Consider the following 23,048-nt stretch of genomic DNA (forward strand, 5'->3'; position numbering starts at 1 on the left):
GGTGGTCTAATGAAGTAACAGCAATTGTCCAAGGAGGCTGTCAGGGCATCTCAAATACCTATGCCTAAAGAAATAAATTGAGCTGGTATTCAGCAGAGCTCAGTTCATTCAGTTTAAAGGAAATATGGCATCTGGTCAACCAAAGAACTCTTCAGACTCATCTGACCATATTGACTAGATCCTATAGTGAGAATTCAGTCTCCTATCTCATGTGCAGACAGACAGACAGATAGTTTAGGCAACTTAAATGCAGACCTCTGAATGTGGAACTGAACCAGAACTTTAAGGTTGATAAGATCAGACTTCTTAGCCTTTATGTTTCCTTTTTTTTGAAAAAGAAAAAAAAAGTTATAGTAAGTTAACAGGGCAGAAAAACCTAAAACCTATCTGCGCTAGAACCTTATCAAGATGAGATATTTCTTCAGCCTCCTCTGATGACCTAACTCTCACAGGCCTTCTCAGGATGCCTCTGGAGTGGGACCCAACATGCTGTGACAGCTGGCTTTGCTCAAAGAACCGTTGAAGAAAAATTTGCTGCTACTACTACTACTACTACTACTACTATTACCCTCTGTATAATGTTCAAGTATGGTCACAACACTCATCTAGGATATGGAAGGACTGGGATTAACTTTCTTGTTTGATTCTGTGGATTGACACCCCAATACCTTTGCTGGGGAAGATGAATTTTCATGTATATTTGGGACCCTGCTGACAAAGCATCTGTCACAAATGCCTTTAGTTCATCTTACCACAAATGTCAGATCTGAGGCTTCACTTCTGGTGCATGGCAGGGCATGCTTTGTGATTCTGGTACCCAAATCCTTCAGGCCAGCACCCCTGCATGAGTGCATACTCACGTCTTCTTTATACAGCCCTTTTTCACCAGGGCTTGCACAGGAAGCTATGTCCTTGACAGAGAGGTTGGAACTGGGAAAGGTTTTGACATGGACTAAGGAACTGATAAGCTTCTGGATCCTATGGCATGAACATATCCAGTGCAGGTCGAAAACTCTAAAAGTTACATGTATTTTTACTGGCTCATGAAGTCATCAGATTTTAATGACCCACTGTTTTGCAAAGGACATCTTCAGTCTTGCTTTCTTTAGATTATATGATTCAGTTACCTGCTGAAAGCAATCAGGATAATGTTACGGTTCCAACGACTAGTGGTAAATGTGATATTAACAATAACACTCATAACTATTACAAGAGCTTTGTATTCAGACTGTAAAATAATGAGCATATCTGGTGAACCCTTTGCGACATTTTTTTTCTGTTACTATATCTTACTTTTTAATAACATAATTCAGAAAATGAAAAACAATGCCAGATTTCCATAAAAAAAAATAGACATATACACATTGATAATCTACAAAGGCCTAATTAATTCAGCATCTTGAGGGTACGCCATAATTTGCAGCTCTAAAATTATGAGGAATTACCTTGTTAAAGTCCTTTGAATCTGACTACAGGTGTTCTAGCAGTGTTCCAGTAAGAGAGTTATTCAAATCCCATTCCCATTTCTGGTGGAATTTTTATCATTTGTGTGGATATGTTTTGCCAACAAAAAAGGAGAAAAGAGAAGACTCTGTTCACATTCATCTGTGGGGATTCAGCAATTAAATCAATTTGATTAACCAAAGACCCATTCTGCTGTGTATTTACATACTGTAATTACGAATTGGCAAATAGTGGGAAAAGTGGGAGCGTGGGATAGCGTGTTTTTATATCAGTTGTTCCAATACAACGCCTGTAATACTTCTAAATAAGCAGTCAGATCTATTAACTGTCTCAGCACTCTAAATGGGTTGGATGAAGCAGTGTTTTTATGGGATTTGGACTGTCTGAGATTTCACCCTAACGTTCATAAAATTAAAACATTCTCTTACGTTTAGCAAATCTTTAAAAGCCAGTAGTACAACTCCTAAGAATTGCTTTGTCCCATCTTTTGTAGTCTGTATTTTCTTCTACTCTACCACCAATGTAACAGTCAGTTTACTTTGGACTTGTATGCAAAGAGCTTAAGCTTCAGAGGCTACAAAGTGTTGCCCTAGCTCCTTCATACATGCACACACACCCAAGTTTGATCAGATCAGTTTGGTTTCCAGAGTATTTGGTTGAGCTCAATTTGCAACTTGGGCTACTGAAAATTGAGTAATGCCTATTCTGAAGAAGTCTGTGAGAAGACAAACTGACAGGCTAAATCAACAAGAACTTCAGCATGGAAGCTCAGCTGTTGGGCTCCGACTAGGTGGCCTCCCATGTGCTTCCAGTCCAAGCTGAGGAAGGAATATTTAAGGGCACTGAGGGAACATAACTGCTCTGTAGACCTAACAGTCCTGGAGCATCTCAGGGACCTGTGAGAGTCAGACATAGAGATCTACATTTGGATGCAAATGTATTGAGCAAAACTATTCTAATTTCTTCCTAGCTACTTGGTTGTTCATCTAGCGTAGCTGCTGAGAGAGAAATAAAACCTGGAACTGCTGAAGCGCTACCATGCACATCCATGTAAATGATCAGTAGTGCTAAATCATACCAGAACACAAGAGTCTTGACTAACAGATAGCTCCTTATGTTTGAAATAGCTCTTTTTACCATAGAAGACTGTTTCTGTTTTCAACTCTGAACAAAAATAAAAATGAACTCCAACCTGAACTGATAGTACTAGTACTGATATTAATGTATACTTATTGTGTCTCATGCAAATAAAAAAGTGACACTTCATAGTAATTTTTGCATATAGTCCATAGCTTCCATTTCAGTGTTACCATCTCTAAAAATATCCAGTATCTTTACCTAAATATATATATCATTTAAATTATTTTACTATTTCTTTACATTATGAATCAATACTTGTGCCTTGATTTAAGATACAAATCACAGTATATATTTTGATTTAAAGGGTTTGCAGAGAAACCACCACATCTATTTCAATAGTTAATTCCATGTGTTCTTAAAAATCAGAGATCATTTTCAGTTTATGTAGCTTCAGCTCCTCCTTGTTATGCCTTCATCTACTAGATTAAAGACCCAGTTATAAGAAATAATGCAGGTAATTTTATACTGTTGTTATGTCATTTCTTAACCTTTTTATATAAAAGAAACAGATTTACCCATTTACTGTAAAGTAAGATTTCCAGGTCTCAGATAATTTCTTTTTTCAATCCTTGTCATTTTGACAACAGCCTTTCTTTGAAATGGAGGTGAAAGGGCTGAGTCTAAACCCTTCTCAGAATCTGGAAGTCCTTGCTCCAAGTGTGGAGCAGGCACTTTCTTTCTGGAAGGCTGAGCTTGTGCCAGACTGTGTTAAGTTGCTGTGTTACGTCATTCAAATGGATCCTCCACCTGGCATGGTAATGTAAGTGACCACTTACATTATTGTGCACTTACCATATAACATATCATTTTTGTGCCGTCTGTTAATTTTGCAAGGAATAACTCCAGAAAATAATAAAAATATTCAATATCACTAGGCTCAGAACAGATGCTTCTGAAATCCTTGAACTAAGAATTTCACATTTTTTGTTACTTTAGTATTGTTATCTGATAGTTTGTCTTGTGCTGTATATTTACTTTGCAAAGCAATCTAATGTGCACCTATGAGAGATCTGGTAGCCTACTGTAGAGTTATCTTTCTTTGCCTCTATTTTTCTTTCATTTACATTTTTTTTTCTGCCCTGTGAGTTCACAGAGGAATGCTTACAATGGTACACAGCTATTGCTGTCCTATACTACTATACCATAGTAGGCATAAGTCTATCCACAGAACTACACAAAACTCTTGACAGAAAAGCTGTTATTTTTGCAGAACAGAGAAGAAGGAAAAAAAAATCACTACCGAGTCTTACAGAAAGTTGTCTTTCGGAAGTCTGATCTTTCTGTAGAGTTGATAAAGAAGCTCAGCCTTTTGTTTCTGAGATGTTGCAAGGTGATTCGTTTTAGGAACTGAAAGGAAAAGACGTCTCCCAAAGATTCAATGGGAACAATATTCCTCTGTTAAAGAAGGAAATGTTGCTAGAAAGCATAACTATACCACTAGGCAGTCTCACGTAAAACAAATGATGATCCTGGACTTGTAGGTACCATGTTTGCTAACTCATCAGATTTGTGTTCATGCTTGATATGTTAGGAAATGCTAAATCTATTTGCACTGCTGCAGTCAGGTGTTGTGTTTTGGTTGAGAGGTGGTTGAAGAATTTACCACTTCTCCAACTTGTATCATCCCACATGAACATTTCTTTCCCATCTGAGTGTGTGCTGTAGCAAGGGAACTCCACTGGGTCAGCTATACCTTCAAGTGGATTGGAAGCTCTCCCTCTGCCATTTGTAAAATGGGAGGGAGCTAGAAGAGCTATTCCTTAAGATCTCAGCCCTAATTAGTATGTCACAATGAAGACTTGGTAATTAGCTCCATTCAAAATAATTCTCCATCCCTTCTTTTTAGGCATAAAGCTCAGATTATTGACTACCAAACCTCTTCTACTGTACTATACTACCTCACACACTTCCACAGTAGAAGATATTGAGTGTGGTTGCAAGACATTGCAGGGCTTTATCAATCACAGAATCACATAATAACAGAACTGTTGAGATTGGCAGGCACCTCTGGAGATCATCTGGTCCAACCCCCTTGTTCAAGCAGGGCCGCCAAAAGCCAGTCGCCCAGCACCATGTCCAGATGGCTTTTGAGTATGTCCAAGGAGGGAGACTCCACAGCTTTCCTGGGTATGTCTGTAGAGAGATTCCCAGTGTATTCCCCATGAATCTGTCAACTGAAAGTCAGTTAACGGATGCACTGGATGCCCAGTGCCTTTTCCTTGAGGATGTACATAGAATGGTGTGTCTCTAGGCTCACTTCTCAGTGTGCCAGCTAGAGGGCTGAAGATAGCCTTTTATTTGAAGATATCAAGTCTATGGAAACAGAGTATTTTTCCTCCTAAGTTTTTCTTGGACCTGTACCAGTAGAGCTCTGCTACAAGCCATTTCCTAAATATCTGTAGATGCTTCTAGGATGATAGAATCTCAGAATTTACCCATTTTTTAGCTCAGTGAAAAGGTAACCTAATTTTCATTTGATCATATTTTTGTCTAGATCACTACTCATCCTTAAGCCTAGAACAGTGGCAATAAGTCTGTAGTAAGCATTTTTTTTTAATGTTTCAACCTGTTTTTAGGATGTACTAGTGCTATTTTATTGGAACACAGTCACAAAAAAAAAAGTTATATGGACTCTATTCCAATAAGTCAGGGCGATACCTTGAAACTATGTAGATACTCAGAACAAAGGGAATTTAGGAACGAGTAAAAAGCCTTGGTCTTCTTATCATTGTTTGCTGAGGAAGAAAGGCAGACAAGGACTGGTAAATTCAGAGACTAAGAGATGTGGCTGACGCTGTCATGTGATTTTTGCTTTACAATATTTTTTCCCTAAGTATATTTTGTTCAAAAACATATGTGAGTGAAAATTCAATTTATGGAGCTAGAAATACTATATTTTTTTCCCCTGCAGATTGTAGCATCATATGAACTTCTAGAGTGACCTCAACTACTAGAATGAAGTGAAGGTAAAGATGCAAAAATACATGGTGTATAATAGGAGTAAAAATATACAGAAATGTTTGAAAAAAAAAAAAAAGGCAGGATTCATACCTATAAGTATATGCCTTTTCCTCAGTTCTTCTGTTATAAACAGTAATTTAAACAAAGCATAAAGAACACTGGATTTTGAATAAATGAGGTATGTGACTAAAATATCTGTTTTATCAGAAGATTATCTAGGTCACTACAGTAAAAAAGTGCATCAGCAAGAAGGAGTATTTGCTGTGTTGATAGTCCTCTGAGCATCTTCAATGAATGCCTGACTGGAGAATGAGAAACTGTTCTGTTGCCAGTTTTCAGTAACCATATGTTGTGTGTCTCCTGAATACTGATTGCAGAGAGGTGTTTTGGATCTTCTAGACACCAGTGAATGAAAATATTTTTAGTTTCAGAAGGAAAAAAAAAAAAAAAGAGAGTAGACCTTTATGATCATGCTTAATTGCTCTGTTACCAGCAAAACATGTTGGATGATGAATCTACTATCTTCTTGTATCCTTAGTCAAAACCAATTTTTTTTTCCATTAGCATCTCTTTCTTCTAAAATAATCAGATAAGAATTTTATTACTGCTGTGGCACTTTAATGTGTCTTAGATGTCTTTGAACAGGTATTTTATCCTATATCACAATCATATTCATATGTTTTTTATGTGAGCTGATGTGGTTGCCTCAATGTATCTCCTCCAGTTGGTCTTGAGATTCAGTGAATAGTCAATAAAGACAATTCCAATGTTTTTTTAATTCCTCTAGTCAGAGGGGTTGCAAACATAAGTGTATTTTAGCATCGCATTTTATTGGTTTACACTGAACAAAAACAAAAAAGTTCAAGTCTCTTCTGTCATGGGAAATAAAAAAGGACTAAAAGGCTGCAACAGATACCCTTTTTATTGCAATTGTTGACTCCTGAGGAGCTAGTCTGATAGAATTTGATTAAGTCTTAGGACAAATCTCATATGAAAAAGTAGGGGTTAGAATTTTCTGTGCATGAAGCTCATTTTGTCACGTTGGCGGTATCCTCAAATGGCAGCAATCAAGTTATGTGACCTAACTAAACCCCTGGCTGTAGCCTGTGGATCAGGAGATATAACACTAACCTCACATGGTTCAAAGTCTTCTAAAAAAACCAGGACCAGCTAGTATCTGTTGTCATCCAGTCCTGAAAGCTGCTACTGAAGGAAAATGACATGGGTTTATGCTCAGATCCCATTAGCTTTCACTTTTAAGAAAATAATTCTTTGAAGAGAATAATGTTTTTTCAACACATTTGTGATTGTGAGTGCCCTCTAGGAGAGATGTGTGAACAGATGGATACCTATGCACATACTTGAAAATTTATGTATAAAAATATATATTTAAATACTCTTCTTTCTAATTATCTTGTTTTTTAAACAAACCAGAATATATATATATTTTTCCCCTCTTCTTCCTTCTAGAACAACTAGGAAAACTTCAATATAGGCCAGAAGCAAAACAGTAGAGAAGTCTCTTGTCTCTCTCTTAAGTTGTCCAGATGCCTCCTCTGAGGACTTGGATCTGTATTTTGGATTTTGAATGTTAAAGTTCTCATACACTCATTCTAAATACATAGCTGTAGAAAATACAGCTCTCCCATCCTATTTTAGTCTTTACCTATATTTTAGCTTTCAGAGAGGTTCCTTATTTTAAAACAGTTCTTATTTATTACTAATTATTTCTTCCTCTAAGAATACCCACCTTTGTCATATTTTCTAATATTCTATATTGGCTTAGATATACGAAGGTAAGAAACACAGTCATAACTTGGATTTTTACAATGTTAGAGATGTCTCAACAGATGCTATCTAGGAAAGTTAGGCATAGTGAGAGCTAACTCAAAGGCTTCTAGGGGCTATGGTAGTAAAAAAAAAAAAAATGTAGAAAATAGTGTTGTACTATTCCACTCAGAGAAATACAGGATATAAGCTAATTTGTGAATATAAATTATTTTCTAGGTTCACTGTTGTCAGGACAATCTATTTGGTTTTCACTGATACGTGTTCAGTGTTCATGAGCAAGGAGTGCATGGGGGTTGGACTAGATGACTTTTAAAGATCCCTTCCAACACAAACTATTCTATGATTCTGTGATTCTATGATTCTATGACATCTTAGTTGTAAATATTCAAAGCAAATATTTGGGTCTATCTTTTCAGATGGTGAATCTCTGGCAAACACTATTGAAAAGGTGGAACAAGAGACTTAGGGAGAGGAAACTCCTGCCTTGGGTTCTGGCAGTCCAGCATCGCTGTTGTTAAAGCATCAAGTATTGACACTGGCAATGGCACTGCATCTGCATGGCCCATGAAGCAACTTGCAAGGTTAAAAGTTACATTAGGTAGAATTTTCACAGTGTTCATTAGAAGCCACATATTTGACACAGTTACTAAGTTTTTCATGTCACTTTCATAAAGCAGAGGGAATGGACAGTAATTCAACAGTCCAGAGCAAAATTCCGCCAGTCTGAGTCTTCCTATCAAGCCCAAAGTAAAGTTTTTCCTATTGCTCCACTCCCTGTCCTCAGCATAGAGGAATGCTATGATTTTTGTAAGATACAAAGGGCAATAGTTAACTTTCTATTGTCCTTTTGCACTCCTTTGCATGCTGCCATGAACATAGGAGGGTAGCCAGCTGGCACAGTCTTAAACAGTCTTGGAATAACCGAGTAGAGTAAACCAAAAGTCCCTACAGCACAGGAGGACAAATATATGCTCTGCTGCTGAGCTAGATTAAAAAAAGATTAAAATCCATGTCAAAATTGACCACAGAGGAATGAAAAGTGACAAAAGCTTACTCTAGCCTTCTGAAGCTGAGCTTCCTAAATTCCCTTTGTAGCCAGAAAAGATAGAGTCCTCTAAGGTCTGGTTCAGAGCAGGTATCTGAGTAGCTATGAATCTCTCTTTACAGGAGGCTAGGTTCTCAAGGAGGAACTTAGGAAGGGCAAAGACTGGGTTAACTTGCTAGAAGTGAAGGCTTTGTGAGCACTTTCATTCAATGTGTCTCTTAGATATGGAATCCCCATCCTCTGTGCTGCATGACAGTTTAAATTTAGGCTCCAATATGGAGCAGACGAAACGATTTCCAGCTAGGGACACTGGGAACAGGACTACAAGCTCGTGCAAGTCAGCATTTTGCCTTTATACAGAAACTAGATCTGAGCTGTGACTAAGCTAGTTTGCCCGCCCCTAGCCCCACGAAGAATGTTTTTCTGGTGTATCCCAACAGGCCTGGTAGCCTCAGATGTCCTCCGTAACTTCATATCCTACTCTGTATACCCCACTCTTGGCACCAGAGTACAAAAAGCATTGTCAAAAGGCTTGAAACAGCCCAGTTCTTACTGTGCATGCAGCTTATAGAAACTATGGCTCAGGTACAGAAAAATATGGCCTTGGGCTTGGAAGAAAGTAAGGTTCCAGGCAACTTCTCTATACCTATGGCTTTGTCCTTGGGAAAATCTCTCAGCCTTATACCAAAATGACCAAATATATGTATTAAAAGAAAATTAGTTATCTGAATCCATGTTTGTATGTAAGGCAGCCAGCATCCTCCTCAGCATGTATAAACTTTATTTGGAGCTGTGTGGGAACACCACCTGCTCATGCTGCTCCAAGAAATTCCACTTAAAACATTCAGAAGCAGCTGGGATGTGAATATTTGATTCATCTCATCAGAAGCTGAAATTAGGATTGAAAACATAGATCATGTATTCTACTAACATTCCAAGAAAATATTTATTTCTTAATATTTGTTGTTCAGTGAGATATAACAAACTGCTTATCATTTCCAGCTTGTTTATACTCTGGGTTGATGTGGTTTATATTAAACTTTGCAAATGACTTTAAGGTGGCAAATTTACCATGATTCAAGCCTGCTGACCTGCAGTTAAAGTACAAGGTGCAGCTGGAAGTAATTGTTTCCATTTTGACCAACAGTCATACAGCATATAGTTCTATACAGCATTTTTGGCATGGGAAGCAATTGCCTGAGTTTTATAATTGTATTAGTCTTCTACTTCTGTAATTCAAAGAAAATTCTACCTGCCCCAAGAGAAAGTAGAGTGAGGACTCTGCAACTAATAGCAGTAAATCCACTGAATATGCTGTTCAGTGGCCTGAGTAGAAGCACATTTTTTCTTTCGTAGATATAAGGGGAACAAAGATGCAACACACAGCAACTTTTCCTCAACTACAAAAAGCCAGTATGCCTGAGGCTTCTTTTGATGTGTCTCAGTTCTGGAAAAAAATGGGTTATTGTGCTGTCCTAAATCCTTTTACCTTTTTCTAGTTCTGCTATATACCATGCACTATTACTTATTTTCTATTCATAAATTGAAGGATTGACTGTAACAATGATCTTTGGAACCATTGTACTGAAATATCAGATGAGGCAGGGGTGGATTCTCATTCCTTCACTATCATAATAAATAGATACTTAGTGAAATTTACTTTTATCACACTTGGATGCTCTCCTAATGAAATCCCACACCTCCTACAACTAGTAGCTTTTTTTGGAAGCACAGCCAGTTTTGGATCATAAAGGCTTGTTAGTTTTTCCTAAAGTGGCAATGGCAAGAAAAAAATTAAGATCACAGAAGTACAAAAGCACCTTCTTTAATAGCTCATCTGAACAGGTCAAGCCACTGATATGAAACCAGAATCTCTCCAGAAATATTAATTTACTAATTCCTATGTGGATAGGTATCATTGATTTGTGTACTTCATTAGAGTAAGTGACTCAAAACTGTTATTTCTCCTCAATGATTTAAAAATGGAGAACAAGAGATGTTAAATTCATTTAAGATTTCCCCCTCTCCCTCTTTTTTTTTTTCTCACGTCTTGCTCCATGTGCTCAAATATGAAAATTTCCAGAGCCTCCAGGCCAAAGCTAGTATGGTAATGTTTGGAGAGGAAGCTAGACTTACCTCTGAGGAAGTAGATGACTTTTAGCCAAAGTCAAATGTTTGGTGTAATCTATCCTACAAAACAGCAAATGTCTGGAATACCAAGTTATTTGTTTACCTTGGTATCAGTTGAGACATTCAGCTTCTTAAATAAACATTTTCTATTTTTCATACTCAGATCAATTTTATACTAAACAATCAACCTGGTCCAGGTACCTTGTGTAGTCCCCTTGATGCAGTACTTGACTACCATTTACCCTGCAATGGGCTTATCTTCCTGTTTCCTTTGAGGCAAAGAAGTGCCATCATACACATTTCATTTGTGGGACATTGAATTGCAGCCAAATACCAATTCTTGAAAAAAGTTAGTGGTGGAGCAGGGATTTCCTCTTGCTCCCCAAGCCCTAATCCTCACAGTGCTTATGCAAGATCAAAGATATGAGTGGAGGGAACCCAAAGACTGTTGATGCTCTTGCATAGATCAGAGAAGAGCTTTTTGTGATTATATTCCTGCCTTTTGTGATTACATCCCTGGTTATTCTCCCAGGGCATTCTTAGAGAGAAGGTGGTGGGAATAGACTGTGTAGTCTAAACCATAGTCCAAAGGCTTGAATACTTGGAGAATTTCATGCCTACCTTCTGAAATTTCCCTTCTGCCAGTGTAGCTCCAGTTCCATATATGCTTGTGACAGTAATGCCATAGATTGAGCTTCAGCAGGTAAAATTAAAATAATCTGTACAGACTCAGAGGGCTTACAGTGTTTAAGAACTCTTTAGTATTGGATACTTCTCAAAAACACTTGAAGATCTTAGAAACCACAACAGCAACAAAAAAAAAAAAAAAACACAGTAACTTACCTCCTTGATAATTATCAGTAAATTGTGACTGTTATTAGAACAGCAGAAATCCTTCAAGAGCTGGAAGTTGACAGATCTCCTCCAGCCTTAATTTGAATGTGGATTCCAGGCCTCCTGTATGGAAAGCCTGCATGTGCAGTGTGCAAGCGTGTACTTCTTGATCTCTTTTAATCAAGAGAAAAATGGATAATGTAACAGCAGAGTTTTGAGGAAGAATGCAAATTGCTGTGCATTGCAATGAAATGTTTCCCCTTAGGATTAAAGTGCCTGGTAAGACTCCTCTGCATGAGCTGGAGCTGATATATGAAGCTTTTGCTTGCTTAAAGGCAGATAGGTTAGAGCTCAGCTGGGCCAACCTCAGTGCCTGGCTCTTCAGCACTTAATCAGGCAAAGCACCCGCAGAAGTCAGAGAGGTTTGCCCCTTAATGAGAATTACCTGACTAAATCTTCCTCTGCAGGGCTGGCAGCATAATCCTGCTCCAGTAAAATGACACATAAGGGTCCCTTATTAAAAGTCTTAATTTGCTTTGACCACTGCTAGCGTTTTAGGTCCACAATGGCCTTGGAAGTTATTGGTTGTGCTTTGTTGGCCAGCGTATTACGTTCAGAGATAATTCCTCTTCAGTGGTCTCTGTTGAAATCCACTCATGTCCTTTCTGCTGCATTCAGCCTTTCTTCCACCGCTGTCACTCTTGTGGGGATGAGGGGGTCTGGGACTGCTTGCCTCTTCCTTTTTTCTTCCTATGGAAATGCAGTAAATGAAAATGTGTCATATTTGTTTACCAAGATAGATTCAAGCATACTACATATTAGAGAGAAATATATATACTACCAAATACAATTAGCAGCTCAGATGCTTGATCAAAGGTACTACAGGGCAAAAAGAGTTACCATGTGTCAGCTCAACCACAGCAGATTCGTGAGCAGAGCAGAGCTTCATGAGCTCTCTCAGCCTTCAACAAAGGAGAGGAAATGTGTCCTAGAGCAGCCCCAAGTGAAAAAAAAAAACAACCTGTAACCTCAAGTTTTGTTATTTCGCATTCTCCCTGCATTTCAAAGATGGTGTTACCATGGCTCAACCAGTAGTTGGTTAAAAACCATTGACTTGGCCACAAGTCTGAATCACGTGTTTGGGTAGCATGACGGAGACAGTGTGAGGAACACTGCTGAGAGCACCTCGTATGACTTGCAGGTGGGAATACATTAGCACAGATCTCCCAGATTACCATATTCTACTTTAATTTCTGTTTGCTAACCTGTTTTTGATCAGTGAAATATCTTACTGGTTCAGAAAAAAAAGCCATAAGATAGACAACCTATTAAAGCAAAGGCTGCATTTTTGTTAGCTCCAATAACAAAACTAGGAGAAGCAATAGCTAGTTCACCCCTTCACAAATCTGTCAGGACACACTTTTTACAGTTGTCAAAACAATGGCCATAAAGCAAAGCAGTGCTTAAGTTAAGGCTGACATACAGATGCAACAAATAATTACCAATATTACTATGTAATCCTACCTAGCCAAGCCTCCTGGAAAATCTACTTAAAGCAAATTTCCACCACTGATACCACTAATAGCAACTGATAATGTGGAGAAACTCTTTTCCAGCCCATTAAGAGTGAACTAGGCAAAATGCAATGCCAGCCGAGGACCTCAGCAGGAAGGAACAAGCTTGATGCCAATAAACAAACTGAGAGGAAGAATGAATGGAGCAAAGAAAACAGCACTCAGTAATCTGTGAAAACTAGCAAGACCTCCAAGAACTGCCCAAGCTACATCCAGATGTGAGGCTGCTCATGATAAAGAGAAAGCATTTCTCCATTCCTTCCTGTGCCTGTCATGTGCTGGGTCATCCAGCCCACGTGCTCTCTGGCACAGGATGCCATCTCATCTCAAGTAAGTGACAGCAGTCTTCACAGTGACATCAGCGCTTCTTTGGACAACTGTTTTTATACAAGAGTATCTTAAATGTTGCAAATAAAACTAACCACAAACGTCAAGTAAGTAGCCGGTGCCCTTGGCATACTTTAATAGCTTTGCTATAGAGCGTGTGGCATAGCAGTCTTTCTAGTATTTTTCACCTAGTTTTCAAAGGGCACACTAAGTTGTAATTGTAATTCATGAGTATAATGATTCAGAAAGAAATGCAATTACCTGTGTTTACTTTAAAATAAATATTCAGAAAAGCAAGACTTCTCCTGTTTGTGAGGAAGATCTGTTGTCAGGCCTGTGAGTTCAGGGATCATTCCTCACATCTATTGCTCTACTGCAAAAACTGGGATGTATTTTGTGAGTGCAAACTGTGTCAGCAAATAAAGATTCTAAGCTCAACTCCAATGAATTTCTCTCCCTTTATTTCCCTGTTCCTCCTTCCATCAAAATTCCTACACCCACTTCCTGAAGTTCACCTGCAGGTTCCCAAACATTGGAAATGCTGAGAAATCTACAAAAAGGATCTAAAAAAAAAAAAAGGTAATTTTATATATAAAAATTTGGGTTTATATATATGTATAGTTATAAGGTTAACTTCCTGAGTTCTTTCTGTAGGATACTGTATTGCCTGCCGGGGTCACTGTGACTTCCTCAGTCAATACATCTGAATTCCAAACAACCAACACTTAAAATTATCTAAATATAAGAAAAAAAGCTTCCCCCCCCCCAATTACTATCCCATCCTCAATGTTTATTATCAGGACTTTGATAAACGGAATTTTTTTCTTCTACATATTTTGGTGTATGCGGCAACTACATGATTTATGAGTAGGACTAAAACTTGGCCTCCTCCACTTGCCCTCCCTTTGGCTGTGGGTTTCAACAGAGAGTTCTTGAGGGTATTTGAGGGTAATAATGGAAAGAAGATAGTTGAGTAATCTAGATGATAGCCAAAAGCCCTGCCTTCTCCCTGCTCTGGTGTTTCTACCACCGGTGCCTGTCAGTCCCTTGCAGACAGATTGCACGTGTTACCATGCTGTATGCTGGCCCTTCTTCCACTACTTTTGTGCAGTAATAGTACAATAACTTTCCTGTATAGTGACTCTCCGTATCCGTAAAAGAAGGGGTTGTTTTTTTTCTCTGAAGATCACATCCCAAAGCCTTTACTCAGTCTTTACCCTTGCAAAATCTCATTCAGATCAGTGGATATTTGCATGAGAAAGAACTCACTTAAAATTAGACCTGAGTGAAATAGGGTTTGGTGGGGGAAAGCGGGAGGTAGTGGTGGGGCGTAATAGGTACTTTCATAGATTAGCAGCAAAGCATTTAATGTTGTTTGCTATGATTCATTAAATGATATTATTTAAGTTTTTAGATTATTTGGCTGTTGAAGTACATTGAACTCTTAAGAATTTTGCTCTATGTGTTTCCTTAGTGTCTCAAGACTCTGTTTGCAAGATCATTATTTTTGTTAATAAAATGTAAATAAAACCAAGATAAACACAGTCATTCAGCCAGGAAACAAATGCAACTCCACTGCCCACCCCAGGCCAACACGTTTCTCTGTTATCAAAGGTGCCGGACACATGGCTTGCCAATGATCCAGCTGATGACAATATAGCAGTGAGGACAGAGTCAAAAATGGGAATTGGAGAGAGGAGGGAGAGAGAAAAAAAAAAAAAAGCCTGAAAGTTTAGGTCAAGCACCCCCAGCTACTACTAAATATCTTTTTGTTGTTGAAAGTGCAAGTACCCAATATTTGCCACTGACATTTAAAAAGAGATAGTAACTTGACGCTGCCCCCACCATGCTTTGCAAGTGACAAGGGATGACAGTGGAGACAATGTATGTAGGGACCAAAGAAGTCTGTGCTGTAGCCGTTTTTTCTGGTTGAAGATCATGGATTTTACTCCTCATCCACATAAAGCCCTCCTGTTTATGCTTTATGCTGATGGAGTGAATTTCACCCTACGTAATATCGCCTACCCTGACTCAAGTCACTTAGGAAGCCTTTATGTAGATTTTACACTTAATTAACATAACCTCATCAGACTTGATATTTTCTGGAATTTACACAAACTGGATGTCTTAAAAAACCCTGACTGGAGATGAAGATGTAAAGATTGCTTTATTGAGAGAGAGGAAGAAAAATATTGTATACAGCAATAAGGCGAAGAAAAATTTGGATTAGAAGATGGATTTAGTGGGTTAAGAAGTCAAAGAACTTTGACAAAGCACAACTTCACTAATACAAATAAGAACCCTGAGCTGCATTTGAATTCACATCACACCACACCTGGTAAGAATTAGTCTAGCACAGCATCATCAATCATAGTGTGGTTGTCAGTTTTGACATCCTTTAAGTCTACGTTGTGTGCTTAATGACTACATTACAGAAAATGTAAACAGACACCAAACATACAGGTATGCCCTATATTTTTTTAAAAGTTGCTCTATATTTAAAAATAATAATAAAGAAGCACCAACAGTGTTTTGTATAGAGAGTGAATAAGTGAACGGTAAACAAGCTGTTTGTTATAAAATAATCAGAAAAAAGGTTTCCAAAAACAGGGAATAAAAAAAAGAAGAAAACTTGCAATATTTAGGAACTTTGATTGACCCAAGTAGGGAAAACATCAATTAATATTTAGAGGTAATAGAGACTCCCTTATGTTTTGCTATTGTATATTTTCTCTCTCAAAAATATCCTGCAGAGATTAAATATTATCTTTACTATACATCCTGTGAATTTTTCAGTTTGATATTGTAACCGTGATTTACTAATAAGGAGTCCAGAGTCACTTGTGAGCCCATTACAAGCCCTGTATTAATAATTCATAAGGGAAAAACATGCTGAAGAAGTGCTTGGGATCATGACCTAAGTGAAATACCCGAGTTCAAACTTAAAATCTCCCAAATTCCATTTTTATTATTAGCAGATTTCTGGAATTACAATACTTACAAGAAAGCCTTCAGTTCTGCAGCTCAGAAAGTTGCCCAGGTATTATGAATATAAGGCCCCTTGTCTTATTTGCTTGTGTGATTTGTGATTAAAACTTCTACAGACTTCAGTGATTGCAGGATCAGGTCCCTCAGCAATTCATTCAGGGAGAGTCTTAATTTGAGATTTTAGCGAGTGTTTATTTTCTGGCTCAACAGCAGCATATTTTGGAGGTGGGAAAAATGTATGCAAAGAAGGGTCAGAATCCAGATGTAAGAATGAATAGCAAGAGTATGTTCAAAGGGTGCAGGAGGAGTGAGAACTGTAAATACATGTCTGATTTAGTCTGTGAAAGGTAATTTTATCTCTTTTCTGAAACTGCATTGTATGTTCTCATGGTATATATGTAACTGTTTCTTTAGAAGAATTAAAAAGGTTTTAAATTAAAAAGACCTCACTTTTCCTTCGTAAATTAGTTTTGTAAAGTTCCCAAAGTAAAAAGAAGAGCCAGAAAACAATGCTTTATTTTAATTGATTTGAGTAGTCTTCCTCATTTCTGTGATCTATCACTCACAGATAAGAAGCACCTTGTGAATTTTATTATTTCTACAAAATATATCTTATTCAATTAGCAACTGTCAGTGAAAAAAAATAGACAATAAACCGCCAGATCTGATTAAATCGAAAGAAATACTGAGTGAAATGCATGATATTGAAAGCTGTTATATTTCTTTGAAAATGAGCATTCTTACAGAAATTACTTTCAAAGTTTTTTACTGAACGTGAATCAAAGGCCCCAAATTGGTTTGATTTTAGTCATCGGGAGCAAAATTTCAATTGGGAACTGCCTCAGATATCTATAGTTTTAATTTAGCTATTTATTTTTAGGAATAATAATGTTTCAAAGCTTTGAGGGAGATCATATGTCTTTTTGGAATTTTCATTTATTCCTTTAGGATCCCCCATTCATTTCCAGAACAAGGGAAAAATAAGAAAAAGAGAAGCACTCTATTATCCGACTTTATTAAAACATAACAGCCCAAAGAAAGAATCTTCATGATTCCATTTATCTCAATTATTAAATGAGAATTTTATTATGACAACACGCCTTAGATAAAATAATACAATTAAAATACTTTTACATGTTTGCTTATCACAGGCCTGGATTATTATTTAAAAGCTGAGATTCTTTCACAAATATATGTGGGTGGTGCACCAACAAAGTATTGAATATTAATTACTATTTTTATAAAGCAATTCTCATAAGTCTTTGGTCTAAGCCAACAGTCCTTACTCAAGCAAAACAACTTGAATGCTGTGGGATTTTTACCTAGCTCAGTACTTTAATCTCCTTAAAGATCAATAAATAATTAAAAATTTTATCATACCAGCTACTGTGTTTTAAAATTGACTTATTTTTATATTAATCTTGGCTTTACTTATTGGAAGAACGGTGAAGAATTTCTCCCCTGCCTTTATGTCTGCATCCCCTCAGAAAAACCTTGCAGCATCCTGCAATGTTACATCCAGACCTAGTTTGGTTCTGAAATAGTCCCATTTTTGGATGGCTTTTCCTTTAACAACCTGATTATATTGCACGATTTACTTCCACAGTTCCAGCGCTCCTCATTACTAATTCCAATAGCAAAAACTTGCCAGAACCCCTGAGAAGCAAACCTTCAAATCTAGAATTAAATAACAGAATATATTACACATTGGACATTTGCAGGGAAACTTTACTTGAGGGAAAATAAATACAAACATCTTGTTCTGTGATCTGTAAGTAAACTACTTTAACCGCTGCACTGCTCCTAGAAAGGCTTCTGACAATTACGTCTTTCAAGCCAAAGTTTTAACAGTGTGTTTCTGAGGCCGGCACATATACTTCATACAGTATTAATAAAGGGTTTCCAGAATTAATGAAAATGTACCGTGTTCTCATATAATGAACAAGCACCTAATTAAAAGCACAGTAAAGCCAGAAGCACAGATATTGTGGGGTTTTTTTTATATTAATATCCATTGTATTACTTTAGCCTTTAATGTGAGCCTCTTCAGCTGACTGATGCCCAAAGGGGAGCTAACAAATCGCTCAGCTGGTGGCTGACACTGGTCCTGAAGAAAGCTAGTAAGGAACACTTTGCAGTCTTTCAGAGCCTCTACACCAGCTGTCACCCAGCTATGGGTGCTGAAAAGCTCCTGTCACTTCATCCAAAGGGATTTACTTGGTCAGAAGGAAAATTTAAATACAAAGCATGCAGCTAAGAAGCTAGTGAAAAGGATTATGAGTGCACAAGAGCACATGTGTATAAGACACTAATACATCTTTAGGAAATTTCAGATCCCCAAAGCCAGGATTACTGCCAGAGGCAGGGTGGTATACGTATGCTGGGACCTTTACCGTTAGAGTTATTATCTCCCAACTATTCAACTTTATAAGTCTTTTATCATGTGAGGAGGGGTTTTTGGTGGTGAGGAGGTTGTTTTAAAAACCGCTCCCCTTATCTTCAATAGGGGAGTAAGAAAAGGCATTCCTAATCTATTATTCTGCAGAATTCACCTGCATGCAAAACCCTCTATAGCTTTTAGTCATTGTCAGATGTTTAATTTGTGTGTGTGTGTGCGCGCGCACTGTTGTCCAAATGGACCAAAATGTCCAGCTTAATTGTTTAATCACGACTAAAGCAAACAAAGCACGGTGTCTCACGCTCACCGTCAGGGCTGCTGAGCGGAGGAGATCAACAGACAGAAGAGGTGCATGACAGGGGCAACCTGCCCAGCCGGGGGAAGGTTTCCGACTCTGATCTGGGCATCTTTGCAAATTGGTGCTAAAGAAAATGACACGCCAGACTTACTGGTTGAGATTGAAGGGAATGACACTGGGAAAAAACGCTGTGCTACAGAGAGTTGGAAACACTGCGCTGGAAAGAGTTGAGGGAGGGCGGTTGAATCTCGACTCTAGCCTTCTTTTCTTGTTTCTTTTCTTTTTTTTTTTTTCTTTCATAAACATCATTTTAAAACCACCGAAGGGAAAAAGGAAAGGAAAGGAAAATGTGAAACAGAAGAGTAACGTCTATAAAAACTTACATTTTTAGCCAGCTTAACACTGCAGTCGAACTCGACTCGGAGCAGCACCCATGCTGGCTGGCCTGTGGCGAGGTGCCGTTATTCTACGTTAACAGAGCCCCTGGCCCGGCCTGCTGGATGCAGGGAAGTTGACGATAATGCCAAGTTGTTTAGAGGAGGAACAGGAAGCGAGACCACAGCACGAGACGCCGGCTACCACCGCCGAGCCCCAGGGGAGGGTCATGCGAGTTGTGACTGCTGTTAGCTTGGGCGCGCAGCCCTGGCTTGGCCCCCGGCACAGGCGGGCGGCGTGACAAATCCGGGGAGGGGGAGAGAGGAAGGCAGAGAGGGGCGAGGGGGGAGGAGGGGGCTCAGGCAGGCGGGAGGGTTGGGATGGGGGGGCTCACCTGCAGCCACTCAGGACGATGGGGAGGAGGTGGGAACGTGGCAAGGAGATATGGAATGTTTAATGGAAAAATCATATTTTGGGCAAAATTCCCCGTGTAGAGCCTTTAGCAACATTAGCATTATGTGTCTTACAAAGCGGGAGGTTTAACAAAAAGTGCTACACGGTGCGAACCAGCTGCCTTTAGAGGTCACTAGAACATCGCTGCAGTATTTACAAATTTTCCATGAAGGATTAGAAGTTAGTCTAAAGCCCTACATACACTATATACAGTTCCAGGGGATGCTGTATACTATTATCTGAATTTCTTCACATAGACTATCATGTATCTGCCCCGGCAAAGCTGATTAGTGAAGCAGCTTGACTCTGACATATCCTTTATGCCAGCTACAAGCTGCCTTGCACAGCCACCTTATTCACTGTGGAGACAGGCCCGGAGCAAGATTGTAACACAACAAATGCAAATGAGAAGAGCCTTACACCACTTAAACCGAGATGGCTATAATATGTAACAGCTTAATGTGCCCACAGAAGTGATTGATGCCCCTTCCAGATCCCTAAAGAGCTTCGGTTTTGATGCACTCTGTTTTTAACTAATATTTCTTTTTACTCCTCTCCTTGGCGACGTCGTTCTCTTTATCCTCAGCGTGGGGAAAGGAGGAAGAAAACAAAACCCCCAGCAACTTATCAAAGCTGATTATGGCTCCCAAGATCCTGACTTGAGGAAACAAAACATTTGGAAGATCTCTTAATCAGCTCCATGTAGTTGATTTATATTATGCCAGCGGACGTTTGGCCCCTCGCAAGTCGGTCGCTGCTGATAATAAGAAATGTTACTTTCTGTGGAAAGAAGGGCTGTATGTGATCTGACAAACTGCTTCTCGTAGGGCAACTCAGTCTGAGGGTCTCAAGGAGCCATCACCATTAACCTCAGCAGACCACCGCCCCATGGTCACTCTGCCTGCGCAGCAGACAGCCACAAGTCTGGGGAAAATTTTAGACAATTCTAACATCCTGTACTAACCTAACCAAATGCTGTGCTAACCTAACGGCTATACATTTCTAATCAGTATTCGTTCCCTGTCCTTAAAATAAACAGAAAACAGATTTCTCCGTTTCCCCTAAAATCAATCTTTCACTGTATCTGTCAGTTACTTTCTACCAATTAGTATTCTAAATTCATTTATTTTTGTCATAAATTAATTTTTTTTGGCATACCTTGGCACGAGTTTTTCATTCAATACTTGTAAGTAATGTGACAGACTTAACGTTGTGTTGCTTAGCAGTAATAAAAAAAAAAGTAACTTTGTTAATGAATTGAGATGAATCAAAAACGCCTTATTAATTATTGCTTGCCTAGTAGGCTAAGCTTTGGCTCTTCACCTCACTGGCCCAGAGAACATTTCTTGCCTTTGGCCATGTCGGAGGGGCTCATTAAAACATCTCTTGGGAGCAGATAGAAATTGTTAGTGAAAAGCAATGGTCAGTGCCTCAGCTAGAACCCAGCAGGGAAGGGAATCCCTCATCACTGAAAGCTAACAAGGCTGTATGTATTACACCTGTAATCAAACTGCTCCGAAAATGCCAGGAGACCGCTGGGCTCTTTGTGATTGGTGAAGTTATCTGAAAATGCTGAATCCAATCCATAATTGATGTGCACACATACAATTACAAGCCTCCAGATATCAGTTAAAATGTTGCAGTTGCAAGCCTTAAGGAGTGGTAAACCTTAACATGCATGGCATAAAATAAGGTGTTTGACATAATAAAAGTGAACCTGCTTTGCTTCCATGCACTGCCAGTTAAATTTTAATTGAATTTGCTACATTTGTTAACAGATGTAATTATAGAAAACCGCACTGAAAAACAATGATATATGGATGGGCTTGGGTGTCTTGTAGACATTTCGTCAATTAATTTGTATGTTTAAATAAAGATCTACATCACTGTTTTGCCTAAGGTAAGTAAAATTTACTGTGACATGTAATGCGACCTTGGGATATTGAAGTCTGAGAATTTTACATGTCCTATGCTTCAGGTTACGATAAGGTGAAAAACTAGTGCCTCTTGAAGACTTGCATTTGTATCTGGTCTCCCCACGGTCTCTTAGAAAAATCAGACTGGCAAACTGCTTTCAAGGCTTGGCTTCCAAGTAAGTCACCCTCTAGCAGATGAGAAGCTGAAATAAGAGAATAAAGATGGCTTAAATGAGCTAGGCAGATAAATTTAGAAGTCAATAGCATAACATTCTCCAAAACAATAGATATACTTGCTACAGCTCATCCAGTCTGCTTCAGGATTAGTGTTTTCAGTTAATTTTTGTTTTTGAGTACTTCTTGTATTGTATGAGAAAGAAACCCTTTTCTGGTGTGAGGTATACGCAGATAAACTTCTAGAGAAGTTGAAGATTGCAATCACTCCTTTCTTGCTCTGAGAAGAGGACAACAGGTTAGTGGGGAGGTTGTGTAACAGTAAAACAGGAAAAAGAGCACGTGGAGAAAGAGAGGATGCAGAACCAGCAAACCACCCACCATAAATATTTTTGGGGTAAACCCACAAGTTTAAAGATGGAACAATAATTATTGCTATTCAAGAGGGCTTCCCTGTTTTGTGAAGTACTTTGATTTAAAGAAAGAGTAGATAGATCTGAGAGCAGATGTGAACCCTGTATCAATAGCATTGAAAACTGACTCATGAGACTAAAACAAGAAGAACATGCTCTGCTGCACTCTATCTGGTGATATTGTTTATTCTGCGTCTGACTCCAGGGCATTCTCTTAAACAATTACAAGAATAAGCTAAAATTTGTATCAGCCATTAATGAACAGGAATCACAGAATGCCTCTCTCCAGTGCGTCTGCTGGTGTTTGGAGTCCTCTCTCTTAACCTTGCTAGGAGAGGCGTTCCTCTCCCCAGCATTACCTGCTCCAAAATGTGCTGCCCTAAGTTAGGTGATCAGGCTCCCTCTGTACACACTGGAAATAAATGGACAACCACGTCCAAAGGGGGAGTTATCCCACCTGTCTTAGAGTGGCAGATTTGTGCTTTGAGGGCAGAGGGAGCCCATTTGAGGCTGGAGAAGGCAAAGGCTTAGCTAAGATGAAGGCTGCCTAAAGTGGCTTGCAGTTTTGTTTTGTTTTTTTAAGTTTTCATTTCTAATCTTACTAAAGCCCTCACCACTAAAATACTTTTCTGTCTGGATTTTTGTTTCAGCAATCATTTCACATTATCTTTTAATTGTATGCTTTTAAGAAATACAATGAACTGGGAGAGGAGAAAAATTGCTGATCAAATACAATCTTGGAGGGTTGGATTGAGAGGTGTTGAAAG

General features: G+C 38.6%; 1 long non-coding RNA gene across 2 annotated transcripts; it reads right to left on the reverse strand.

Moving 5' to 3' along the window:
* Positions 1-810: 810 nt before the first annotated feature.
* On the reverse strand, positions 811-19,489 carry LOC147602309 (uncharacterized). 2 transcript variants are annotated; one of them, XR_015257710.1, is made up of 3 exons: positions 19,334-19,489; positions 11,375-12,115; positions 811-1,127 (listed from the first exon to the last, which is right to left on the reverse strand). It is a non-coding gene; the product is annotated as an uncharacterized LOC147602309 (long non-coding RNA). The 2 variants fall into 2 exon arrangements; XR_015257709.1 differs by having other exon boundaries at positions 811-1,130.
* Positions 19,490-23,048: the final 3,559 nt, after the last annotated feature.

The sequence above is a fragment of the Chlamydotis macqueenii genome, chromosome 1 (genome assembly GCF_036417535.1).
Source record: "Chlamydotis macqueenii isolate bChlMac1 chromosome 1, bChlMac1.mat, whole genome shotgun sequence".
NCBI classification, from domain to species: Eukaryota; Metazoa; Chordata; class Aves; order Otidiformes; family Otididae; genus Chlamydotis; species Chlamydotis macqueenii.